General features: G+C 37.9%; 1 protein-coding gene across 2 annotated transcripts in view; it reads right to left on the reverse strand.

Annotated features, from left to right (window-relative positions):
* Positions 1-6,341, reverse strand: part of caap1 (caspase activity and apoptosis inhibitor 1) — a 330,075-nt gene that overhangs the window by 74,772 nt on the left and 248,962 nt on the right. The gene's annotated exons all lie outside the window — the stretch shown is intronic.

Raw genomic sequence — 6,341 nt, forward strand, 5'->3', positions numbered from 1 at the left:
TCATCCTTCCAGGCGATGAGATGTTGTTCCTCTTTCTTTGGTGTTTCGCCCAGGTGGGCATGGTGGGTGTGGTTATATATAGGCCTCAAGACAGATTCTGCTAACAGCAAAACAATAGAAAACATATTTTTTTCACCAAATGGATTCCCAGATTGGACTATCCCTAACCCTAACCCATAACCTCACAGAAACTATGCCTAAACCTAATCTCAAAACCACGCCCACCTGGGCGAAACACCGGGAAAAGAGAGAGTCCGGTTCCTCCATGCTACACATTGTAGAGACTATCCTAATAAGCGACCTTTCCTCATCATTTGAAGCCGGAGCTGGTGCTACAGTACTTGCAGCCATGGTTGAGTACATATGTTGGTTCCAGTCAGCCCGGATGATCTATTAAACTGGCATGTATGACCCAACCTCTACAGGGATTACACCAAAACCTGAACATCACCGACTGATGAAGTTACCACGGCAGAGTACTGCCACTTCCTGAACCCATCATTTCAAATAAGCTCTCCAGCATTTCGTTTCACACACAATCCAGCCATTTACTTGGTTTAGACCTAGTCTTGTTCATTTAACGATTGAATGTTAAATATGGGTTGTGGGGTAAGGGCCAACACAAATGTAATCGGGGCCAGAAATCACATTTCCCAGTGGATTGACTTGCCCACATGGCGACAGCATTCCAAAGCCAAGTCATTTTACTGGATGCAGACAATAACGGGACTACTGCAAGGACAGCCAAGACAACAATTTATCATATCTGATATCTGAAGGGGAAGCATGACTATGTGCTGAAATCAGATTATATCATTATGCACCAGATATACATTGGTGTCGTGCAACTAACGAGCATGGGAGTTTCAACGTCCTAGATATTCTAGCATAGTTTACATGAACCACTACCTCTCACTCTTTGGGACAGAATCAGTGAATTGAAATCAGGTCAGTGAATTGAAAATACTGCATGCTGAATGCCGTTTCATTCATGGCCTGGGTTGGTTGTGACCTGTGAATTCACTTGCCTATTCTCTTCTGGCCTTTACCAAGTTCCACCACTAGAGCAAAGGTTCTCAAAATTGGGGTCCCCAAATTATTTTGGGGGGTCCCCAGATGATTAGCTTAATGTGCAACATTGTTTTTACACTGAACAGTAAACAAATCAACATACAATTTTAATACCAAATTGTCAAATATTCCGTAAGAAAGAGGCAAATATTGTGCAAATAGCCGATCTGCAAGCTCACAACGCCTTGCAGTGCAAGGCGTTGTGAGCTTGTAGTTTGGCTATTTGCACAATATTTATCTGTGGAACCGAGTCAAACTAAATGTAATGCCTATACAATTCCTACAATTGCTTGTCAGGGTGGGGGGGTCCCCAGTTCAAATATTATTTTTTTGGGGGGGGAAACCCTTGCACTAGAGAAGGGGTAAACGAAGATAAACCTGTGTGCAATATCTAAAATAATAATGCAAATCTCATTTTAGCCAGTCACACATTCTTCATTCAATTCAGGCCATCATCCCGTCGTCTGAATGACTGCTCCTTCAAAAACACACAAAAGGGCATGTCATAAAATTTCGTGGGATATGACATCATCAACTTAGAAACGACTCATCCGAGATGACTGCCATAGCCCTCGCCTACTAATCCTGTTTTACTGGCACCGTGTAATCAGCTGTAGGATGACCAATCACATCAATCGCACGTCTGGCGATGACAACAGCGTTCTAAAAGCTGGGACAACTTGTCACAGGCATGCCTGCAAGTTGTCACTCAGATAAAGCTTACCGACCTGTCAATATCCGTTACCTGCACAACAGCTCTGACAAGAAGAAGCACCAAGAAATCTTTCATTGACCAAAGTGGATGTTTGTAGATGGCAGAATTATTCAAAAAGTTCTTCATTGCCATACAAGAAATGGCCATCGGGAGAGATTACTTCCGTTGTAATATTCAAGCTAATGGGCCAATAAATATTGCTCTTTAAGGCACTGAAAGCTTTTTAAGCCGCATGCCGATTAGACCCTATATCCTTCACTACCCATGCAGAATGGTACAATTGCTACATGATTGGGCATGGCATAAATAGTGTTCATTAAAATAAGTGGGAGGAGGACTGGAGCTCTTCAACACAGCATGATTAACCCTTTAAGACCGGGAACGCATCTGTGTGTCATTTTTGGATTTTGTTGGGCTATTCAAAAATAGCAGATATACAAGCCATTTTTGAAAAATCATGGAAAATGTGTGCAAATCTTTGAAAATATATATATTTCTTTTTTAAGCCAATTTTTTTTACTCAAATCTTTGCTTCTGGGGATTCTACAAATGTCTTCTAAATCGGAACAGTTTTCTGAAAGAAACGTATGTTGCTATAATATCAGTGGTGCTCAAACGCTTTCATGTCAAGGACCCCCAAAATGATATGTATTTGGCCATCTCAAAATATGTTGTTCCAGGGACTTCCAAAGATTTGAATAAAAAAGTGTTTGTTCAAATATATATTCAAAGATTTGCACACATTTTCACGATTATTCTTTCAAAAATAGCAGATCTACAAGCTCGTGCTATTTTTTAACGGACAAAGAAATAAAAAAATGACACAGATATGTTCCCGGTCTTAATGGGTTAAGAGAACTTTTGCCATGAAAAAAAGGAAAGAAAAGGCTAGCATAGCCAGGCTGCTTCGGCGGCGGATCAGGGCTTTGTCCTTCCAATGCCCCTTAAAACGACAGTCAGACATAGCACGAGGTGGCTGCACAGTGGGGAAGCTCACTTCAAAGCAGGCCATTTCACCTTCGCCAAGGCTGCCGGCCTCAAGTGGAGCGTGAGATAAGGAAAATCAATACTCTATATCAGGCTCCTCTCCCTTCAAGCCTCGTGCCACTCTTTGTGACAGCACATTCTGGGAGCCAGTAGCCTGAACTCTACCCCAATTAACTATTGGGCCAACCAGTAAATAGCATTCAGCCAACTGATGTAGAAGATCCTCTCTGTCCAAGTGAAAACGCCTGGGATTAGTCAACATTAACTTCAGACTCTGTAATGTCAATGTCACAGTGCCACATAAAGGAGAAACAAAAAAATGTTTTTTTTCGGTAGCTGAATTAACCGTCGTTACATTGAGCTACAATGATGCGTTACCACTTCGGGCCACTGGTGGAATAAGTACACAGATTTTTTTTTAAGTAAAAGTAGCAATACAACCATATAAAAATACTCTATTACACGTAAAAGGCCGGTTTTACTTGAGTAAAAGTGCATCAAAACAGACTTGCATGAAGTTGTCAAAATTTGTCAAAGTGTAAAAAAAATAGCTGATCCACAATAGCTCATAACGTTGTGACACATTGTGTGCTTGCAGATCGGCGATGTTTTGGATTAATAATCTAAATCTGCACTGGAGTAAAAAGTACAATATTTGCCTCTGAGATCTAGTGGGGTAGAAGTATATAAAATGAAAATACTCAACTGAAGTATAAGTACTTGAGAACAGTACTCATAAGTAAATGTACAGTTACTTTCCACCTCTGCTTCTGGCCATGCACTGCAGGATTGAGGGAGAACGTTTGATTTGGTTAGCTTGTTTCTTTGAGGCATGAGGGTTATTCGTTAATGTTAAGCGTCCTCTGAACTGCCAGGATATATATAGGCTTTACCTTCTGTACGAAGCCTGCCAGTTATTGGCATTGGAAGAATCAAATGGTATGTTTCACCAAAATGACCTGTCCATGATCGTTCACATAAACTCTGAGGCACTGACCAAATGTCTTTGTAAAGAAATCTTTTTAATCTGGATAGGCTGCTTCCTTAAGAGGCCCACTTAACGTGGGTAAAAAAATAAAATAAAAATGCAAAGCTATAAATGATTATGTTGGCAGAGAGTTCTACTAAAATAAAAATCACAGCTCAACATGTTTAACCAGGACAGGTTAGAAACAAATCAACTGCAATAAATATTAACTACATCAAAAGGGCAGAGCAAAATCAGAAAACCGTGAATTGTCCAGGAAGTGAGACTTGGTGCCAACCACAGAATTTTCTACTAAAAGATCAAAATTGTCTTTCAAAGCATAATTTATGCTTTGGCTGAAAGTGTCGTGACAGGTTGCTCAACAAAAATGTTTTGTTTTGTTTTTCAATGTGACACTTTTTCACTTAAGAATTTGGTTTAAGAATGTATTGAAGTAATCATGGGATTCATTCACAGAATTGCATTGCCCTCCAACTTATTTATTGATGTACTCAACATGTAAAAGTCCAAAGTATTCAAAAACAAACAAAGTAAAGAACATGTACATCCTTTTAAATACCGGAACAAAAGATATATTCTATTGAAAAAAAAACAAAAAAATGCTGTGAAACCAAGTCATACTGTACAACTTCTATTTAAATAATCATTCTCACATTAAGAAGGGGGCAGGGGGAACATTTTTCACGCCAGGCCATCAAAGCACAAATTGTCAGAATCCAGTCATGAATTCGTTGTCTGTTACAAAAAACAAACAAATAATTTTCAATAAAGAGATCAGGCATGAAAAAAAGAAAGAAAAAAAAGAAATCCAGCCCCTGCCCCGCAGCAGCAAGTATCACAGCTCATCTTAGACTCAAAAGATTTAACTTTTACAAATAACAGAAGGAGGAATAGTTAACATAGAAAAAAAGAGGGGGAAAAAAGCAGTTGCAAAGATAAATATATAATGCATAGCACACTGCTCATTTTTAAGGGGAAGCATGACTATTAATTGTTTAAAGTACCAAGCAGGATGCAGGTGCAGCCCTCGATGCATCTATTAAGGCTTGACTAGCCTTCGGGTCTTTCTTCCAAGTAGAGCAAGATGTGTGTTAATCTCTCACAACCCTTTTCGCTATATGGTCATGTAACTGCTTCATTGTCCTTCCCCAAAGTGAATAGAGCAATATACACCTTTTTTTTTACGATTTTAAAGACAGGTTATATGCATTACGTATATATGAATATGAAAAAAAAAGTGTAATCAAACAGTTCAAAACTGTGGTTTATATCCATTCTTTACCACATAAATATATATATATATATATCTATGATGTTTATATATATATATAAAAAACAAAACAAAAAAAACTTAGATGTCCATAGATTCTTAATACCTTTTTACGAAGCAAGACTATCTACAGACCAAACAACCAACAAATCTGATGCACTGTAAATCTAGTCCATAGGACAACAAATCAAGTATTCAACTGAATGTAAACAATTGAGATGAAAGCAAAATTCCAAATGAAAATACCTTACGTACTCTTAAAAAACAAAAGCACTTTGCAATTAAGTCCAAAAAAGAACCAAAATTAAATTGCCAAATACTCAACATAAAAGGACTTATTTACATACTGTAGCTCTAAGCTCCGGAGCAATCAATCCTATTCTTCATTCAAACAGTTTTCTTAAGCTGCTGCCATCGTCAGCTCATCCTTCCTTAATCTTACATACAAAGCAGGTAAAAACCCTTATTAGTTGATAGTAAGACAAATTCAGCCTTTAATGATATAGCATAAGTACACCACAAAACACCATGAGCTCTGTCTGAAGGGAATTCTCACGGAAGAACAGATTTTTATCCCCCGTTTACCTTTTAAGATATTTCCACGTTATAATTTTGCATGCACTTTTCGCGAATAAACCTTTGTATTTTTCTGTCTGTTTCCAAATCAAATCTGAAAGTGAGTTGCTAGTCATATAACAACCAGGAGGATGGGACAACCCACAGATGATTTTACAAATGAAACCAGCACTGCCATTGATTCTAGAATCTAAAGATAATACAAAGATCTCAAAAGGTATCTTTTACATCATAAATCTCTCCAGAAATTTCAACCGCTGCAAACTTTCTGGTAAAGTTCAAAAGCTCACAAGGTGTCATATGAAGATATTTCTCAAAGTATCCAAGTCAAAATATTTGCTCCAGGTCCAGTAAAAAGTTTCTCCAAATTTTTCTTTTTATAAAAATAGATGCTTTTTAAACCCACATCAAAGAGGTTCTTAGCTCTTTGGCAAGGTACTGCTTTAAGAATTTTTTTTGTCTTTTCTCCATTAATTTTACAATAAGCAACATTATGCAGCCAACCAAGAACCAACTCATATTACAATAAACAGAATACTTACGAAATCAACAAAAACTGAAAATCGTCCAAAAATAAATACTTTAACCACTGAAAGCGTAACGCACCTAAGGCAAATCAGAACACAGAAAAATACAAAATAAATCACTACACAAAGCCTTACAAGACTTACTTTTTCAAAGCAGATGGGCAACAAAACAACGAAAACCTAGTAGTAACATTTTAGAAGGTCCAT

Source organism: Gymnoscopelus braueri (assembly GCF_963280865.1).
Source record: "Gymnoscopelus braueri genome assembly, chromosome: 15".
NCBI classification, from domain to species: Eukaryota; Metazoa; Chordata; class Actinopteri; order Myctophiformes; family Myctophidae; genus Gymnoscopelus; species Gymnoscopelus braueri.